General features: G+C 37.4%; 1 long non-coding RNA gene across 1 annotated transcript; it reads left to right on the forward strand.

The window, feature by feature from the left end:
* The first annotated feature begins 7,090 nt into the window (after window positions 1-7,090).
* On the forward strand, window positions 7,091-21,927 carry LOC105948166. The gene is made up of 4 exons (XR_001171548.3): window positions 7,091-7,172; window positions 7,899-8,063; window positions 8,247-8,385; window positions 21,440-21,927. It is a non-coding gene; the product is annotated as an uncharacterized LOC105948166 (long non-coding RNA).
* The last annotated feature ends 505 nt before the right edge of the window (window positions 21,928-22,432 follow it).

Raw genomic sequence — 22,432 nt, forward strand, 5'->3', positions numbered from 1 at the left:
AGTGCTCCGTGGGATGTTCAAGGCTTTGGAAATCTTTTTGTAGCCTAAGCCTGCTTTAAATTTCTCAATAACTTTATCCCTGACCTGTCTGGTGTGTTCTTTGGACTTCATGGTGTTGTTGCTCCCAATATTCTCTTAGACAACCTCTGAGGCTGTCACAGAGCAACTGTATTTGTACTGACATTAGATTACACACAGGTGCACTCTATTTAGTCATTAGCACTCATCAGGCAATGTCTATGGGCAACTGACTGCACTCAGACCAAAGGGGGCTGAATAATTACGCACACCCCACTTTGCAGTTATTTATTTGTAAAAAATGTTTGGAATCATGTATGATTTTCGTTCCACTTCTCACGTGTACACCACTTTGTATTGGTCTTTCACGTGGAATTCCAATAAAATTGATTCATGTTTGTGGCTGTAATGTGACAAAATGTGGAAAAGTTCAAGGGGGCCGAATACTTTTGCAAGCCACTGTATGTGTGTGGCAGATGCTTTGTTACTAATGTCCCAACAATGGCAGCGCTGTACTACTCTCACTCATCGTCTGTTACAAAAACGATGAAAACAGCAGCACACCGGTTGGTTTGAAAAAGTGATAGCTTTACCCAAGTGCCAAAAGCCTTTTTCAAACCAACTGGTGTGCTGCTGTTTTCATCATGTAGCACATCCTAACTGATTCTACTCATTGTGTGTTAGGCACTGGAGCTTGGTAAATTTTACCAAGAAGCAATAAATTTATAACATTTTTAATGAAGCTCTTGCCTTTAATTCTTGCTAAATCAGTTTACTATCTGGCTAGACAGTGCTGGCAGAACAGTATTTCTACTACTACCAATCTCCAAAAAGGGGTTACTCCTTTGCCCTTAGAGTTTCCATCATTCCAGGAACTAAGTTGGCTGTACTGCACATATGGACAGCTCTTAACAGGAGCACTACTGCATTGAAATGAATTGAGAAGCTTGCCTCAGGGGGTAGCAGCCCCAGGGATGGCAAAAATCTGCTCCTGATAATGCCACTCTATAGAAATGTAGCTATTGCACTTTCTGCACTAGCAATCTGGAGCATTCAAAGGCTGCCTCTGTGTGGCCAGGGGACCAGGAACACCCCTGGCTCTTAATGAAAATTAGACATACAGTAGTTCACACAGCTGCAAACAGAGTCACTAAGGTCCTGTACCATATACAGAATTTTCTAGTCAAGCTTGTTTTTGCTGAGTACACAAAATTGTGCATGGCTGCTAGAACTGAACCAAAGCAGCTAAAACATATGGTTCCATTTAGCCATGTCAGCAGCTTATTAAATGACCCCCCACACTGAGCTCTCTTTTAATCAAGTAGCCACTGTGTGGACTACCTTTAAAAGCTACAGGCATTAAAGGATCCAGAAGAACCTGGTAGAAGGACCCATGTGTTAAGGTTCTTTCTTCTGGTGAGATCTAAGATAAGAGGTCTTAGCTGTACCTGGGAAATTTAAAGTATTGAGACATTATGGATTAAAGGGGTAGTATACTACCTTGTTTAACATGAGTGCTGAACATTCTTTTTGCCTATAGCTAAAAAGGGCAAACAGGGAAACTGAAGCTACTCCATGTTTGGTCCTTGTGAGATTTGATTACCAGTGCCTAGATAACCCCCAACATCACTCCCCTCTCATAACAGACCATATCTATCTGTTATTTGAACACTGGTAACCGTATTATCTATCTCACAAGGACCAAACATTGAGTATCTTTAAACCAGTAAACAAAAACTATGTTCAGCCCAAATCCCCTTTGTTGAATTCATGTTAACATGTTATATTACTGCCCCAAGTCCCACTTAGTGTTGCACAGTCTAGTCCAGCTGTAGTGAAGGCAAAACTTTGCAATGATTAGCTTTAGTGTCTCTTACCTAAGGACACAGAGCTTTACAAAGTGAGCTTGGGCAGTTTATTACACATATAGGGGCAGATTCTATAATTTCTCTTTTTTTTTAAATTCGACTAAACTCGTTTACTAAAAAAAATCTGATTTGAAAAGTAGGTGCAAGAAAAAGTTGCAACATTGTGACTTCGAATTGTCAGTGTGAAAACTCTAAATTTTAGAATAGTTGCACCAAAACCTTTGAATTGTCACACAAAAAATCACCTTCAAAAATCCAAAACCTCTAAAGTTTCAAGACAAAAGAAGGATCTTCAAGGAAAGGGAAAGTACATCTGCCATCAACTTCTACATGATCTTGCCAAGTTTTAGCTGGTCGAATTTTTAGCCATTTTAATGCATAGTAAATCTCAAAAAAAATCTCAATTTTTTTTCCAGCGACTTTTAGTGCTAAAAATCAGAATTGAGAGAAAAAAAATGGTATGGCTAGTAAATGGGCCCCATAGTTCTATGTAATTAATGTAACAAATGTTTGCAACAGATATAATTTACTGGTCAATTGTTTAAAACAAAACTTTTATTGGTTGCTATAGATTATATTGTTTTATAAAAACTCTATCTATTCTTATATTACTTCTAACTTATAAATATTGAGACAAATTCCAATGTTACATGATCATGACACCACTAAGTCAAATGGAGTCAGAACATAACACCATGGCCTATTTATTCCAGGTTTTACAAATATAAATAAGTGCAATTCTCAGTGTATGCTCCTCACTTCAGATACCTCGTGTCCCAGGTCAAATAAAATTCAATAAATAACTCCAAAGTGCCCTCTTCTGCTTTAGACTTAGCGATGAGGTCTTATGAGGAAAAGAAGAAAAAAAAAAATATATATATATAGTGTAATACTGTTATTACTTCACAATGTGCACTCTCATGTGCTTTTTAACACCAGTGATAACTTTTACTTATATCACCCTTTTGTGCCCAGTTGTGATATCCCTTTCCGATTGCCAATCTACTTACAGACCCCCTTGGGTTTATATGGCATCCAATTGGTTCACTTGTAGCTCACGACTCTCTGCTTTCCCTCCTGAGCGAACCCAGAAACGACACTGCAGGGAAAGAAAAAGGAGCAGCCACCTGATCCATACCAGTGACTCCTGACATGCGCATCCTATACTCTGTTTGTGAGTGTATTGGGAAGTTTTATTTATATTAAAGTATTTAAGTTTTTACACATATGGCGTATGCATTTATCCCACAGTAAGTGCACAGAAGGGGAAGGGAAGCGGAAAGGTCGTGGAATTAACCTAAAGTTGCTAAAGTTGGAAATTTACCTATGTGAAGTGGTTCCTAACACTGCCTGAAACTAAGAGGTGGGAAAGCAGAGAGTCGTGAGCTACAAGTGAACCAATTGGATGCCATATAAACCCAAGGGGGTCTGTAAGTAGATTGGCAATCGGAAAGGGATATTACATTACATTACATTAACATTTATTTATAAAGCGCCAACATATTCCGCAGCGCTGTACAATAAGTGGGTTACATACATTGGACATACAGAGTAACATATAAAGCAATCAATAACCGATACAAGAGGTGAAGAGGGCCCTGCCCAAAAGAGCTTACAATCTACAAATCACAACTGGGCACAAAAGGGTGATATAAGTAAAAAAAAAAAGTTCATCCATAAATGCCCAATTGCAACTTGTGCAATGGTGCAATTTGACAAACATTTTCTTAAATAGATGCTAATTTGCTTTCAAATGAGGCTATCATGCACAGGTTGTTTCAGATACTACTTAACAAACTTGCACTATTAACCTTTATTTTTAGGAATAAAAAACACTCCATTGTGGCTATAAAATGTCCATATTTTGCACTTTGTACAAAATGAGCTCTAAAGTCATCAGAAATTATCGGAGATTATTCTCCTCTAGAGTTTTCAGTTTTCCCATCCAGGTGACACAAAGCTATTATTATCACTATACCTCATTAAGCTATTACAAATATAATACACCAGGTTGGATAATCCCTCAAATAACAGCAGTTCTGAACCAGTGAAGCTATCTGTGTTGCCTCTGTTCAAATAACCACACAGAAACATTTTGGTCAGTTCTATCAGAAGCCAATTAGCCTAGCTGTATGTTTTTGGACTGTGAGAGGAAACCAGACCACCCAGGAGAAACCCAGACAAACACAGGTCACAGGGAAAACACTCATTACAAAGTCCCTAGTGCCCTGTCCCGAACCGAACCCATGATCAAAGTGCTTGAAGCCAGCAATGCTGCCAATGTCAGCCCATGTGTGCCACACTATGAAATAAAGATGTTTTTTGCATGTGATCCAATGACACAGTAGACCCATGCAGCTCTGTGATTGTTTTGCCCCTGGTCCCAGAGTTTGTTTTTCTAACCCTGGAGTATGGCAGGTTTACCCAGCAGTAAGATTTACACAAATTCTTTCTAGTTTATTTTGATTATGTGTTACTTAAGAACTGCAATGATGGATTCAAATCACACAAATGGTTCTTCAGCACAGGTGGTCAGAGATTTGAAAGAGACTACGGTAACTAAAGGTTTAACATTTCTACAAATATGTTCTCATTCTCAGCATGAAAAAGCAGTGGGTTTTAATGCAATATAGCAGAAGATTCTCTATCAGGGAAAGGTTAAAGCTGTTGAATTTCTACACACGGCGGGCTGGTAACACCACTCTTAATTCCACTGACACTAATCTAAGTGGTGCCGAAATGATTTTAATTCTTAGGTAACCTCTTCAAAGGCTGACACACACCACCTCAGCACGTTCATTAGAATCTCTAATCTTACTAAGTACAGTAATCTCAAAAACGAATTTACAGTAGACGCCGGCTTTAAAGGGGAAAGTCTCCTTTGGGCAATACATACAGCATTTATAATGCTAATATTACAATCTGTCTTCTTCACATCTATTTTGGTCTCTCAGCTGTAAATTATCAACAACTGTCCTTCATGGAATTCTTGTAAGGTTAATATATGGTAGCTGGAAAACAAAGCAGGCCCATTTTAAGTGTCCAAAGCCACATATGAATGACTTGCAAACATATTGGTATTCTGGGGAATAAACTTGTGCCACCCCCTCCTGTCCATTCTATGTAAAGGACAACTGAGGTGCAAAATGCAGGGCAAATAGAAAAATCACAAAATAGTAAACTTTCTGCTTCGACTGCATGTTTTGGTGAGTGTATAGTACTTTTTAGGGGCACACAGCTGCACTCACACCTATTTTTACCCCTATTTTTTTTTTGACAGGTGATTTGCTGAATTATATGCCCAGGAAAGCACACCATGGTATCCTACCAAGTACCTCTGTAACTAACCTGGGCAATAACATGATAGATATAATAATGACAAAGGCCTTGCATAAGCCTGGTATCTATGCAGACACATATTAGGTCAATGGCCATGTAAATTCTACACTGAGGCAAGAGGACTTATTACAGTATTGCCATTTGTCAAAACCATGGAGTAAAAGAAAGTAAAAAAATATATATTCTGCCCCCTCCCTGAAGTAATCACAATTGCATCTAATTCCCATCTCCACTTCCAATTGCCAGCAATGGCATCAGACTCATCTCCCCCTGGTAACTGCAATTAAGCAGGAACCATGGGGGGGGGGGGGGGGATCATGAAACTGCACTTAGCCCCACTGCAGTGAAGTAAGTAATGACCCCTCTACAATCTACATGATCTTTGTAACAGCTTTACAGATTTTGACTGGTTTCATATTTCCTTTCATATGAAGACAGTGTAACACTGACAACAGATAACTAACCAAGAAGGAAGAAGAAGTAAAGGTATATACATATATAGAGTGAGGGAAAGAAAGAAAGATTCTGTTTGTGATGGTAAAATACGGAAAGTATACAGTTGAGGTATTATTGATATGTTCAGATCAATGTGTATGTAAGAAGAAGCCATATAATGTGATTTCAATACCATCTGACAACTTCTCATTGTTATATTTCATACATATGAAAGCACCTACTTGAATTAGTAAGTACCAGTGCATATATATTCTAGTGCTCATTGCTTATTAGTTGATGAAAGTTGTTTTCCAATAGGAACTTTAAATAGAATATTAAACAATATGAGAGAAGGCTTTAAAAATTGCCCAGTAGGAAAGTTTTGCGTGACATGCATTTGTTCTAAGACACAATCCCCTTTATACTCAGAGGAGAAGCTGAGGGCTGAGAATTGGACATGCGTCGCCTGACATTTTATAGCAAAAGTTTTTTTTTTTTATCCTGCATTTATAAGAATTTCCAGCGTTTTGCCAGGCTCCACTGGGGTTAAAATCCAGACGGCCACAATAGCTTCAGAGGATTTAATATAATTCTGCAAGAATGACAAGTGTCATTTAAATGTAGATGCTGCACTTTTAATAAATGTAATCCAGGTCTGATTACTGCGGAAGAAAGCTCTTTTTTAATCTTACAGGGCAGGAATATTGCAATAACCGTTCCATCTGATTTAAAAAGTAAGATTTGCTAAAGGTCAATGTATCTCTTGGACACATATGCAGCTACATTGAAATTTTCCTCAGCCAGAGAATAAAAAGATTCTATCATTAAAAATAAAAGCATAAGGACATCTCCCAGGACCGTATGATTTTTTTTTTTCTTCTAATTTTTCTTTCGAGAAAGAAAAGGAGACATTTTACTATCACTGTAGAATCACAAGATTTTTTAGCAGTATCTCTAATCTGCTTCTGCCGCCCTGATGCACCCATTCCCTCCCCCCTTCTCTTCCCTTTTCACATCAAGGTCTTTTTATCTCCCAATTTTGCATCTAAAGATGAGGTGAATGCCATTAGCTCGATTCAACCTCAAGTGTAGTCAGATGTGCCTGTGATTTCTGAAAAGCACTAAGGTCACATTAAAATGTAAAGGAGCTTTTCTGTTACCAGGAAGGGGGCATATTATCCGGCCATAGTGTAAAGGGGTAATGTTAGTGGACACGGATTCAGGTAAAAACAAAAAGGACTGCAAGCTTTTAGCCTTTTGTCAAGAAACCTCTCCAGTTTCATTTTATATCAGCCCCAGGCACAGTGGATGGTGTTGCAGACTATGCAGACGGCTTGAAAAAACAAGTTCAACTCGCTTTTTACCTGTCTCTTAAAACAACCCCTGACTTGATTTTATGTGTAACCCTTTCCTGATTTCCTACTTATACACCTTTACATTTCCTTGTATCATAATTTACTCGCTTGAGGGACAATGGAGGTTGAAGATCACAAACTGCTGGAGTGTATCAAGGTAGAGATACAGAGATACAGAATCATATAATATTTTAAGACTGAGGGATTTTTATTTTTTTTTAATTGCCTTGTGGAAGTTACAGACGGTCACTGCAGTCACAAGGGCTAGTTTAGTTACAGATTGCATCTCACACCTGTGATCAAAGTAAGGTGGACTTTGTTAGCATTTATTACTGGAGCACATTTCTAATAGTAAACATTACAATATTGCTGATCAATTGCTGGTGATCAAGTACCAATGTCGAAAAAAAAGTCCACGGTGCAACAGTGTCTGCCAAGTATACAATTGTTTTATCCACACCAGCATTATAGTCGCCACTATAAGTATACCTCCAGAGTTCCCCGGCAGTTTGATCACTACTAAATCCCAATACATGTCTGTACATCTGTAAATGCCCTTAGGGTTCTTGCAGGATGTTTCTAAACTCATCCTGCATTCTCCTTTCGCCAGTTTTTCAGCGATCAGTGGATTGGAGGTCCTTGTTTTGGAATAGAACGTAACAAAAATCAGAGTTAATATTATCAAATGGACTGATACTTGGGTTTAAAAAGTAATGGAACACATTTATTGAAAAGTTATGTTACTGTCCACTAAAAGCGAAACTATTTCCTATATCTGTAATCTCGACATGTTGTCACTGAGGTTTTACAGACGTTACTGCTGTCAGGCATAGGTGTATAAGATAAGGGTGTAAGAAATAAACTGTACTGTTTTTTTTTTCAGACAGACCTGCCTACTGAGCCAGAGGAATCTGAGGACAGTCACGCCCACCAGTGAAACTAACATGTCTCTACTTAGCTGTAGGGTCATATTTCTTGAGAAATTCAATCATCTATTAAGCAACCAAGAATTCATCAACCAGCTTCTAACATCTGAATCTCTGTAAAGGTAATCACAGTCAAACTGTGGCTCTTTAAACCAGAGATTCCCAAATTTGTTTCATATCAATATTTAGTTGTAGCTGCATAAGTTAGAATATTTGCATTTCTTTTTGCAATTTTAAAATATGCTTAAGACAAGTTATGATTAGAATTTATAGTGTTTATACAGCATGGCTCTATTTTGTTCCAGGTAGACTGATGATCCATCATTTGAACTGTTGGATGTCATGGGCTGACCTTGTTTTCTACTTTGAGTAATAACATTTGATATGATCTGATGTTGACTGCTCAAAATGACCTGAAGGGACCTACACACCGAAAGAGTGATGGTAAACCAGAGCAGTTTAAAAAAACACTTTTATTTTTAAATACATTACATTACATAGAGCAAGCCTTTTGGTTGTGCTTATACATTGTAGCCGTAGTTTTGTCCTCTAAGACTGATAATCTTTCACAAGAATAGCATTTTTGAACCTTAAAAGCCACCAAGGTAAAAAGGGACATATCTAAAGATAGGATAGGCAGGAATGGAGTAACATTAATGACTAAATTGATAAAGGACTTAAAATTATAGATGGAAAACCTGCAGTCACCATCCCTTCTGTACACTCCAGTCATGTTTCCCAGCAGCATACTAGTTCCTAAATGTCCATCCAGTGGTGATTTTTATCATCCTGCATATGGCGACCAAAGTGGCAACAGGAAATGAAAGAGATTGTTAGAGAATCACAAAAGCAACTGTTGGGAGCACCAAAGAGATTGGATAAAAGGGAGGCGGAGAAGGATACTTAATTGATTGTGAGTGGAGAGGTGGGGACCATTTCCTATAAATGCCACTGTAACATACAAATTGAAAAAATATCCCAAAGAGCCATCAAGTTTAACGCTTTGCTTAAAGCCCTGCATAGTTGATTCAGAAAGAAAAGATCCCCTCTTAAACCACCTCCAGCTTGACTGAATCAACATTGCTTTACATGCACTAAAAACAAAAACCTTTCATTTTCTCATTGGCTATAAAGGTCACACACTCTACTTACTAGATTTAATACTACAGGGATAACAAGCTGGGGAACATCTCTGAACCAGCCATGGCAGGCCTATTATCACTGTGTCTGCCTTAGACTGGGCATTTCTCATATAGCAGCAAAAAAGGCAGATGGGGACTCTGTCTGCTAACAGACCAAGTATTACAGTGAACATGACCCCACTGTCAAGCTTAACTTTCTTCATAAAAGGTAAAATAAGGCCTCCTTTAAATCCCTTCTGAGTTTTGTTGATACATGTAAAAGGGGACCAACCATTTAAGGTTTCATAACTTTTACAAATACCCCAGTTACACTATAATGGCAACAGGGGTACCTGCCTTTCTCATTAGCAACTGCCCACAAATATTACACTGATCAATATTGACCCATATACATATCAGTGCAGTGTTTAGGTTCCATGATGCATATACATTACAAACTTACGTACTTTCCTGTCCAGATATGCTCAGTAGTTCCCCACCCACTCACCTTTAAAACAAGATATCAATATTACTGTACCAGGAAATGGGGATCGGCATTTCACACTAAACAAAGCATTGAACAAACTGACTCATAAATTGACCACTGATAAGTATTCAGGTTGCCATTATAACCATGCCCTCCTTTCCACATGACATCAGCCTATTTCCATTGCACATATGTATGCCTCTTAGGATACAATTGCAGCATTCTATAAAAAATCTGATAATGATAAAATACATTTTCTTAAAATACTGAAACCTTGTCTGAGGTTAGTTTTATTCCAGACCCCAAGCAAATACACTGGTCTCTTCTTTAGCCTGTACAGCAATAATATCCTATTTTCTCATGTGCTGCTTAAAGCAGTAGCTTAGGGGTATATATATTGTGCTGTGTAAAAAGTAGAGTAAAACATCACCGGTGATGTTCCTTATAGCAGCCAATCAGATGCTTTGCTTTAGTTTTCTAACTGTTGAAATCTAGTTGCTGATTGGTTGCCCTGGGCAACATTACCAGTAATGCTTCACTCCACTTTTTACACAGCATGATAAATATACCACTTGTTTTAGCAAACAGTATTCAAAAACTAAAAGAACTTATACACAAATATTTCATTACATGGAAAATCCTATATAATTATACAAATACAAATATATAATTTTTCCAAGTGTTTCTAAATATTGATGCCTTTCCTCCCTAATTTGACAAATGGGATGAAAATTACATATTTTTAATTAAATAAGATCATTATTAAAACTGACATTAACTATTTACAGTATAAAGTTCCTTTAATATTTATTAGTTACTGACCCCACATTTGCATCTGATTCTGGTGGTTCTAGATGGCCTAGTCTGCCACTGTCTTTTGACCTTAAGGCATGAATTTGTGCCCAATATGTAGCCATCAAAAATGTCAGTTGAGGACTGTGGTTGCTACAAGCCATCACAACAGGTATAGTGCACTCTGGTATAGAAAACTATTGGAGTTATATGATGTTTTATTGAGCTAGTAACTGAACAGAAATGACTATAGCATATAGTTTTCATTTGCCTGTTATTCTTGATATCATTACCTTCACTGCTTCAAATGAAAGTTTATTTCCCTGTAAAAAGGGTTGGGATGACAATGCCTAATACATTTCCATTCCTTCTCCAGCCCATTAATATGCTGGTGCCCATACACAAACTTATGTTTTTATCCTTTGAATTAATGCTGTTTTCATGCAAGACAGCACTTTATTTGCTTTAGTATTTAGTGCCTAGGTCTAACTAGCTTGTTATCCACAAAAGTCCCCAAATCTTTCTTAATTAGGGAAGCCCCAAACACACTACCATTTAGTGTATTAATAGCATTTCTGTTATTTCTACTTAAGTGCATTACCTTGCATTTATCAACATTGAACCTCATTTGAAAATGTGAAAATGCTTAATTTACCACCACCCTTTGTAATCTATCCTTCAGGCAGTTCTCTATACAAGTACAAAAATGATGTTCCAGGCCAATATTCCCTAATTAAATCTGTAACTTTCTGTGTGGTACAGTATCAAATGCTATAGCAAAGTCTAAGTAGATTACATCCACTGCCACCCAAGTCTATGTTTAGCTATTTCCTTAGTTGTGCACAGAGGTGAAAAATATCATTTCAAAATCTTTGCTTTTTTCACAATCAATCAACCGACCTCCCTCTGATACTAAGGGGCTGATTTACTTACCCACGAACGGGTCGAATGAGTCCGATTGCGTTTTTTTCGTAAAGATCGGTATTTTGCGATTTTTTTCGTATGTTTTGCGATTTTTTCGGCGTCTTTACGAATTTTTCGTTACCAATACGATTTTTGCGTAAAAACGCGAGTTTTTCGTAGCCATTACGAAAGTTGCGTAAAATCTTGCGATTTTTCGTAGCGTTAAAACTTGCGCAAAAAGTTGCGCTTTTTTCGTAGCGTTAAAACTTACGCGAAACTTCGCACCTTTTAAGTTTTAACGCTACGAAAAAGGCGCAACTTTTCGCGTAAGTTTTAACGCTACGGAAAAATCGCAAGATTTTACGCAACTTTCGTAAAGGCTACGAAAAACTCGCGTTTTTACGCAAAAATCGTATTGGTAACGAAAAATTCGTAAAGACGCCGAAAAAATCGCAAAACATACGAAAAAGTCGCAAAATGTTCGTTTTCAAGTCGGAACTTTTCCAATTCGGGTCGGATTCGTGGGTTAGTAAATCAGCCCCTAAGGGTCCCACTCCTTTCTTGCTTAATCTTTCTATTTTACATATTTAAAAATAATTTTAGATTCATTTTACTCCTCACTGCTGTACCCTTTCTATTTATATTATAGGTTCCCCTGCAATTTTGCGTGGTTTATTGGCCATGTTTAGTGAGGAGCGAAACTTTTCAGCAGGCATGGATTTGCAGCAAATTTCCGCATTTCGCCACTGGTGAATTGTTTCATGAAACTTCCGTGAAAATTCACCACGAAAAAATTAATCCGCTGTTTTTTTTCGTTGTTTCGCAAATTTTATGGCAACACGAAACGGGACAGATTCACTCATCACTAGCCATGTTGTACCTACTAAACGTTCCAGCTGTCCCTGCTAACATTAATGTCTTAAATGCACATTTTTCTCACCATCTTTAACAGCGCCGGATTTGTGTTGCTGGCACCCTGAGGCTGCCCCCATTGATTGTCCCCCCCCCCGAGTGCGAATGCACGAACACGCGAAACTCACCCCCCGCCGCCGCCATGAGCAAACATTTAAACTCCAATACGGAGCAGTGGGGAGAGGTCCCCATTGCTCTGTATGGGGGCAAAATTTAGTTGCGGCGGGGCGGCATGCCACCCCTAAATTTCTGCCGCCGTGGCCCAGGCCTTTGTGGCCTCTCCACAAATCCAGGCCTGATCTTGAACGCTTTTATCAAACCATGAGGATTTTGCTTAGCAATGCTTTTACTTGCTTACAAGGGGAATATACTGACATGTATTTGTTAAGTAGCATTCTAAAGACATTGCATTTTCCTTCTGTGTTTACCCTGTGAAAAGTTTCCATTTTTTTATCCAACTGTTCACTTAATTTTGACAGTTACTTTTTCTTTTTTACTAGTTTTTTTTGTTGCTGATGGTTGTAAATATTTAAATTATCAATGTGATGAACAAATTATTTTATTTTAGCAAATAAAAAAGCAACAAATGACGAGCAGTGATGGATTATGTATAACAAAAATTATCTTTATTCAATGAATCTTGTAGACTTCTAAACAAAAAAACCATGAAAATCTCTAAAACCACAAATTAAATAAAGATCGGTACAATTTGCCTATGACAACGACCATTGACAGCTTTTAGATGGCAAAGTTTTGTATTAGTGGTTTTATGCTTAATAAATTACAGAAAAAAATCGATTTTTAGTGCAAAAAAATACAAATTGTGAAAAAAACACCCATAACTTACCTATTTCTTTATTAGCTCATCATGTAATAAAACCAAGTTCAAAGCCAATATCTAAACAAGGGCCATTGCCCATAAGCCCATATCTCCTGAGTGCAGTTCTGTCAATTGTTTTCAGTTTGTTCTAACGGAATGCAGTGTGGCTACTCAGAATCATGGGTAGTTACACACTTATAAGTGCATCTCATCCTGGCCAGTTTTTCACTTACTTTGTATATTTAAAATGGCTAGAGAAGTCTAGTCCTTTCATCTCTCCCAAAATTAAACAAAAAGGTGTCATGAATAGGACATTAACTATTATTACACGGGCATTTGTTGTTTATTACATTGCAAGACATTGTTTATTTTTGGCAGTTTTGCTGCTAGGATACAATATAATAGGAGCCTTGGGACCACTACTGATGTTATGTATCTTATTAAGTCCACAGCTAAGCATTGTCTTTGTGCTTTGGTTTTTTCGTTCTTTACAGAGGATACTCTCCTTAACCGGAAGAGTTTGTCCACTGTTTGGCTTGTATGTGATTTTCCTTCTAATTCAAAGCTATGCTTATAAAAGTATTTTCTTAAATCCAGGACCCCTCACCCTTAAAAGCATTATGTTATACAACTGCACAGAACAGGGAATTAACCCTCCCCACACACACACACACACACACACAAAGCCACCCATGCAGACCAAGAAGTAACATTCTAGGAGCTTAGTATTATATTGTACCTAGTGACAACACACCGAACTTTACCTGTTTCAGCACTGACAATTCTACAAAATAATACATCTTCCAAAATAAAATCATAAATACATCAAATAATCTACGTTATTGTAGATCTGAGTTGAGAGATTTCACTCTCAATCTGAGTTGAGAGATTTCATTTAGCATTCATATATTTGCTGAAATTCGTTATGAAAATGGCATCCGGCTTAGAGATCTGCATCTGATAAGGGTGTTGATGTATAGAGTTGGCTGAGGCCTGTAGGTTTATATAGCACCCATATTCCTTGCTTATTAAAACTTACAGGCTCTTTTTGAGCTGTCAGGAGGATATAAGTATGAAACAAAGTCACCCTCCCATTCTTATGCATTTTTGATGTCTTTGACCACATCCTTTTTTAGTCTTTCTAGATGCAAAAATGCAGGTGTGACATGTTTTCTGCTCTATAAAACTGTAACATGTGCACATTATTGCTAGAACACAGAGTTATGACCACTTTCCAAACAAAGTTTGCTGTTTCAGAAAGCAACTGCCCTCCAGACCCTCCCAGTTGCCTGAACTGAAGCAAGCTGATACTGCACACTCTGTAGTACGAACAGCCTTGGTGCACTGGAGGGGGTCTACAGAAAGGGACAGAAAAAAATGTTTTTGTCCAATCAAATCTCTGCTTTGGACAAGCTCAGATTTCCTGGCAGATTAAGTTTCCTTCCAAAACTGTAATTGCACTTAATGCTTAATTTAGTAGACCATACCCTGGCTTCAAAGCAACACCCATGAATGAATCTTCACAGCAGAATTCTGAATACTCCTCATTAACCCTTACAGTCACAGGCCAGACAAGGCAAACATTTTCTTTTTTTAGACCATTTGGATTTTGATCCTTTCTTTCGCACAGAGACAGTCCAAAAGAATAAAATTATGGTAGGAACCATTCATGCTACTACCTATTATTATTATCACAGGAGGCTTAAGGTGTCCATGGCAGGGGGCAGTCTATTTCAGCTTACAGTTTTGTCATTTTAACCACCTAAAACACAACAGACACATTAGCAGTTAAATACAAAAGGATGCTGTATGTCTTTGGTAAACAGACCTTCACACTTAACTTATTTTATTCATGTAATTAACTCTTGCCCCTTTGCTTGCTCTTCTTACAAAATATTAGCACCCTTGATTATTTATACGTAAAGCAGTTTTGAATACAGCTATATATGGAGAGAATGCTTGGTTTAGATGAGTCTCTATATTAATTTGTCTGATTTATTTGTCTCAACAACTTTAGGTCATCCTGCCCGCACTGAGGAAGGGAAAGTGACAGGTGTTTGCATTTTCATAATTCATTGCAAGACGCTCTAATGAACGCAGAGTATAAAAATGACATCACTGGATCTGCAAAATTTGACCATGCAAACTAATCATGATATTCCTGATTATGATAGTTACATTTTAATGAACATATATATATATATATATATACTAAACTATATAATAAAATATTTGTTTGCTTTTCCTATATAAGGGATGAAAACCTGGGTTCTACACTGTAAAAGCTATATCCACAATGAACAGGGTGCACTCCACAAACTTATTACTATAACAATTAGTGATGAGCGAATCTGTCCCGTTTAACTTTGCCATAAAATTCACGAAACGGCTAGAAAATTCACGAAATGGTGAAAAATTTGCAAAACGCATTTGTAGCACAATTTTTTTGTCGCCTGCATCTATCTTTTGTCGATTTTTTTTACACGACCACGCCCAATTTTGGTGCTGCCGCTCCCTTTTTTGACGCGCGTTCTGAGGAGGAGACTATGATATTAGTTTATAAAAGCTTGTTAAAACCAGTATGAACAGATCAGATAGACTTTAGCCACTTGTAATACCGTGTAAAGGTAGAAAATTTCATTGTTTTAACTCTGCCCTGGTGTAAGCTTTCTGTAACATAAATACTGTGATGCTCTTAGGTGCTAAATTGTACCAGTTCATTAATCCAAACCGCCCAATCAGCATGCACTAGTCATTTCTAACTTAAGTTGATTGCTCAATGTTCCTTGATGACTGACAGCTATAGGATACTGCTCTGGGGCATTTAGCACCTATGTGCTTTGAAGTATTAAACAATAGGAACCCTGAGCCTTTCAGACAGAAGATCTGTGGTTCTTTTTGGCTTTTATTCTGTTAGAAAGAGAATGAGAATGCCATTGATAAAGAACGTCAGGATGTTGTTGTTTTGGCTTTCCCCATTTTTGCCCTAACCAGAAGGGAGACGATACTGCAAGCAATATACAATGTATTTCTCCATGCAAATAATGTAAATGGAGATTTGTTTAAGATAATTAAAATAAATCATTTTTTCATTACTTTCCAGCTATAGAGGATATTACATAGTGTTTGCAGGCATAAATTTCTCTCCAAGAGCGGAGAATCGGTAACTAGAGGCATATAGGGGACAGAAATAAATAAATAGCCATATCAGGTCAGACAGCTACAGAAGGGTAATTTTGTCTACCTTTTAAAATGCCACCAACTAACAGCATAACGGCATTACAACCACAGGCGTGATAATATCCTAATTCTATTACTTTTTCTGTTGATACTCATCAAAGATTTGCACTATGGCACAGGCTAATGTGTTTTACAGTTGTATATGTGACTTTGGTGGGCTATCAGGCAAATAAATGGTTTTACATGATTGGATATATAAAAATCCCACAGCTGCTTTGGAGATATGGAAAAATGTAAATCCTTCCCACTGTTTCAATAGATAATTTCCATTCTCACTGTTTCACATGGTAATAGACTCTGCCATCACCGACAGTATTTTATTTTTAAACTGTTACTTGTTTCTTATTCTGTTGCACAAAAATAAAAAATCCTGAAAGCTCAGACCATGAGCAAATGCCTTGTGTTCTCAGGCTGCAGAACCAAAATGAGTTAATCCATCATTTACAGATGGAGGTACAGGAAGAAGAATGTTGTCATCGTTTGCTTTATTTTGCTTCTGTTTGATAGGGAACTGAAGTGATTGATAGCAACGAGGCTCCGAGCTGCACAGACAAATGTAGTGTTGCCAGTACAGGGTTGGATAGCATGTAAATAAGAAAATGGAGTGAGGAAGAAAGATACAGAGTGCTGTTTCACTTGAGATAAAACAGATTTTTAGTTGAATTAAACTCCTCTGTCAAAGAGCTTCTGTCTAGATTCAGCCACTTCGTAATCACAATGTTAGTGGCTGCATGTACTAAACCAGTAGCAAGCAACTGCTCTAATGCAACATTATAACAGCTCCAAACTATCTCATATAAACCCCTTTTCTTTTTAAGCTTCCGATGCCAGCATAGAAGAGGTTGTTCCCTTTTAAATTAACTTTTAGTATAATGTAGACAATTATATTCTGAGACAATTTGCAATTGGTCTTCGTTTTTATGAAGATGCATCAGGCTTATTGTAGTATTTGCTGTTTTCTATAGTCTGTAAAAGAGCCTTTCTATACCAGGATCCAGCTGCTCCATTATGAAATGAATAAATAATATTGATGCTTGTGTGTGTCAGTGGGCCCTGGGTGACAAGCAGCATCTATTTCCTTCCTACAAGTTTGCACTCCAAAGTCATATTTATTCATCTTTCGTAAAAAAAAAAACCTATCAGAAAGATAAATATTGGTCATTGAATAGATAGATCTTTTTAGTAGCTCACAATCCATATTATGACTTAACTATGCCCCCCAAAATAATTGATTTTACCTGCAAATGTTATGAACAAAATATTCTAGGGGGCACATTTACTAACCCACGAACGGGCCGAATGCTTCCGATTGCGTTTTTTTTGTAATGATCGGTATTTTGAGATTTTTCGGAAAATTGTCGCAACTTTTTCGTAGCCATTCCGAAAGTTGCGCAAAATCTGCCGATTTTTTCGTAGTGTTAAAACTTGCGCGAAAAGTCGCGCCTTTTTCGTAGCCATTCCGAAAGTTGCGCAAAATGTTGTGATTTTTTCGTAGCGTTCGGATTCATTCAAGCTTCAGTATGGTGACTTTTCTTGGGCCAGGTTGGAGCTGCAGGGTGCCATTGAGTCCTATGGGAGGCTTCCAAAATCATGCTAAGTCTGAAAGTTTCGCCCGCCGCTTACGAGCGCTCAATACGAAAAAGTCGCGACAAGATACGAGCGAATCGTAATGGCTACGAAAAACTCGCGTTTTTTTGCGCAAATCGGATTGGCAATGAAAAAGTCGCGTCAATTTCCGAAAAGTCGTAAAGGCGCCGAAAATCAGAATTTTTCGGATTTGGATTCGTGGGTTAGTAAATGTGCCCCTAGGTGTTATGGTCTTATAGTACGTTGTATAAAAGGGAAAGGTTTTTGGAAAGATGTCAAGTTAAACTACAAGTACAACAGAAGCTGATCAAAACCCTCTGCTACAATTCAGTAGTTTTCATCTGTATCAAAGTAGGGAAAACTTGTCACTTGCATTTCCTTAAAACAATGTGATCTTTTAAAATCTGTGGAAAAGAGGAATGTTCATCACTGCCAGACACTGGCATGGGTAATGTATGAACTTTAACAATGCTATTGTGGGTTATGGACGCCTCAATATTTCCAACTACGTTCATCATAGTTCATTGTTAGCTTCAGGTTTGCTGCTTATGGGCACCAAAATGAAACATATTTGTTAACATTTTAATGGGATATATCAGTGGGCTGAGTTTGTTAATAGCCCTTTTTAGCAAGAAATATTGGCTAACATTACTGGGCTGATGTATAAACAGAAAACTTAGCACATTTATTCTGGTTTAATAGGTGGCCAGAACCCCTGGGACCAAACAATGGTTCTTAAAAAGGCAAATGATCCTTCTTTCCACTGGTTTAAGAATGGAGTTTATGGGAGATGGCCTTCCTGTAATTCCCATAAAGCTTTCTGGATAATGGGTTTCTAGAAAATAGATCACATATCTGAAATGTAGCTATGTAAATAAATATTTAGTATTTCAGTAGCAAAACAATTCTATTTAGCCAAATATTACAACCAATCAGAACAACTGGAAGAGAAGAGGAGCACTGGCTCCTCTTCCTTTTTAATCTGCCAATGCACCATGTACCTGCCACACAGAACATTGGCATTGGAGTGTAAGTTAAAAGTATCTGAAATGGAAAAGGAAAGGACAGGGGCATATGGCATACTGTATGTACATGTTTGCATGCACTAAGCTACTTGCCCTGTGCCCTGCGTGTCTTGGTACCTAGCCATAAAACAGAGCGTTGCCCTCGGTTTTCAAAGAAAAGTTTGAATCTTTTTTTATGTTTCGGTATTTTTTTTGGAGATTTAGGTATGTGTTTTTTGTCAGTATATGATTGTTTAAAATTTTAGATTGCCAAAATTTTTAGATTATTCAGAGTATTTCCTCAAAAACTTCAAGAACCGAACAAAAGTTCAAGATTTATAAAACTTTTGTTTATAAAACTTTTTGTTTATGTGACTTTTCTAGACTGACAAAAAGTATGCCAGGCTTAGCACAGCAGAGGAATAGAATAGTCAGTGACAGAGTGTCCTTGACACATTTGGAAGGAGAAGTTATTCCCATCATTGTTTGCTATTTCACACATTTTCAAGGGGAAGGCAATGCCATCATTATTTTCTATTTCACACTTTCAAGGGGAAATTAATCCCGTTCTTGTTTTCCATTTCACACATTTTCAAGGGGAAGTTAATCCTGTTCTTGTTTTCTATTTCACACATTTTCAAGGGGAAGTTAATCCCATCATTATTTTTTTTTTCTTCCAGCTTCAAGTGGAACTTAAACACATTATTGTTTTCCAAGAATGAGTGCCAGTGCTCCTAAAATGGCCCCTAAAGTACAGTACTTCTTTTTTTTTTTAGGAAAAATAAAGAGGATTCCTGTAAATGAACAGCCACTTAAATTTTTATGAATTTCTCAAATTTAAACTGTAGCAAGCAGCTGCTTTGTTCCTTGAAGTGAAGGCTAGGGCTGTATACAGTGTTGTCAGGGATGCAGGGAGTTGTTATCTGAAAATTTCTATGTTCTACAGCAGGCCCGGACTAGGATTCAAAATAAGCCCTGGTATTTTAAGGGCACAGAGGTCCAAACAGCCCCCACCTGCCTACTAAATAATGACTGTCTATGGCATCTTACAGCAACCCCTCTGGCATTTGTCAGAATCCACAGATTGCCAGTCCGGGCCTGTTCTACAGGTTTCCATACCTTACTTTTTAATGTAGGAGAGATAAAGAATTTTCTTTTAAGCAAAAATAGTTTCTTCTATCATGAATGTTAAAAATATCAAAGGGATATTTTCAGTCTTCAAAATAAAACCACAGTCTTGCTGCTAGAAAAGCCATTTTTATGTCAGAGCATTTTTAATGCACGTTAATGAATCAAAACATAGGAACTGTGGGACAGCATTTTCCTTCAGGTCCAAGGTAATGGGAGGTTTGCCATTTATGCATTTAAAAGAAAACAAAGTCAATAAAACTTAAGGTAAGAAATCAATATGGTGTCAGACAAATTAATTATCAATGTATGAAGTTAAAAATAATGGAATGAGATCACCAGCTTAGAGGTTTTTCCGGTGGCTTTGTCGATACATGAGTCCATAGCTGAATGGGAAAGTACTAAAGAGAGTCTGCTCCAGTTATGTCTTTGCAGCCCTCATAGACCACAAACCTGACTGAGCTGCCTCTTTATAGTGACAGACAAGGACAGCCGGGAAATTTCAGCCAGCTGAATTCAAGAGCAAATGTTTCAGGCACTTCTGTGTGTCTGGCCCCACAGGGCAATACTGGCAACACTATTCATAATAAGTTACTGCTAAGTAATTACCTTTTAGGCAGTAACCTATCAAATTAAAGCATACATTTAAGCCAAAAACTGCAAATGTCTCCAATTAGTAGATCTTACTTTTACCTTTTCATTAAGCATTTTAAATGGGGTCGTTACTTGTGCCTTTTGCCATGCCCTGTGTGCTCTGGCCCTCCTGCCATACTGATACTTTTCGGCAGGGTCTGGGCATCTAGCTAGAATTAGAAAGAATAATGAATGGTGCACAATACAGGGAGATGCTGCAAAAGAACCAGTTTAGGTCTGCAATAAAACTGAATCTTTTGAGATTCTTTCATCAATGCAATGATCCTCAGTTAGTGATGAGTGAATCGCCGTTTCGCTTCCCTGAAAAATAAGTGAAATTGTAGAAATTTGCAAACCATATTGCTCATGGGCTTTTATTGCAGTGAAACCTGGTGAAAAATGTCACTAATCCCAAACACTGGGCCAAGAACTAAAAAGGTAAAGATCCTGCAAGGGCCTACTCAAACCCCTGATCTGTTTGAAATCTGGGGTGGCATCTAACTAACCTGAATAACAAGGAAAATACCAGTCAGAAAAAAACAGTGCAAAGCTGGTACATACTTACCCTAAAATTGCTGCAAAATGTGACTCTGCAATTATGTGACAACTAAATACTTTTGCAAACAACATTTTTTCATTTTTTTATTTTCGTAATTCTTCTTTTGACCGTAAAAAAAATGTTATATTTACAAAAATGAAATCTTGCTTACAATGGCTTTAAATAGAAATATCATAAAGACACAATTTTAAGTGTGTGATTGTTATTTCAGTAAAATGAGAGACAACTGGGCAAGGGAATGAATACTTTTAAAGGGCACCCCATATGTCTTTCCTATGCAGTTACTAACACGCTTGTTTTTCTTTGTGTTAGAAGCACCATCCTGATTGCTGCCTGCCCTTACCTTTGCCTGAAACTTGACTACAATACTGGTTATCCGTGCCAGCTCTCCAGAGTCCTTCTAAATTCCGACTTCCAGGTCAGCAGTGTGGTCCTGACTCCTTACAGTTTGGAACTAAAATCCTAATTGTTATTACCGTGTGTTTCTTTAATCGAAGGTTTCCAGTATATTTAAAAAATGGTGCCAGATCCCAGACTGCTGTAAAGACAATATCTCTGAAACTTTCCTATCTAGGAAAAAGGGTAACCTTGACTTTATTACTTTGCCTAGACTTGTGGACTTTTTGTATTTTTTTTTGTTTTATTTTTTTAATTTGGATTTATTGTTTGTTGTACTATTGGGGATGGGTTCTGGTGTGGAACACTCCTTCTATGGTAGGGATAATTACTTTGCATGTTGTATCACCAGGAAGGCATGAGAAAAGACAAGATTAGGCCCAAAGCATCTTTATACCTCTTTATCTGACCTAATAAATTCACCTTTTAACTTTTGAATGTACTGCAGGGTTGTAATTTGTACTATGTTATTGCTGTTTGTTTGCATATCTGCTTTCTCTCTCTCTACAAACATCTATTATCCTCTGCAGATTATTTATATTAATAAGAGCTCTTGGCAAGAGACCTTAAAAATAAAAATTAGTAAAATACAGATCACATATCAACTATTTGATAATAAAGGTATTAATACATGTGCAAATTGTTATTTTTTAAATCTCACTGGCCCTTTAAAGCACTAAATTCACTGTAGTCATTTTATTGGGTGTCTTCAGACCATACCTAGCTAAGGTGTAGCTTTACAGAAGCAATTTTCCTACAGAACTCATAGGCCACATTATCATTTTCACATTGTTTACAAATTTCCTGGAAATAACTGCCATTTTTTGTAACTTGCAGGTAACAGCTGTTCCTGATAATACTGGAAAGTTAAATTCAGAAACAACCTGAATATTATCATCACCATTTATC

The sequence above is a fragment of the Xenopus tropicalis genome, chromosome 8, assembly GCF_000004195.4.
Source record: "Xenopus tropicalis strain Nigerian chromosome 8, UCB_Xtro_10.0, whole genome shotgun sequence".
Taxonomy (NCBI): Eukaryota; Metazoa; Chordata; class Amphibia; order Anura; family Pipidae; genus Xenopus; species Xenopus tropicalis.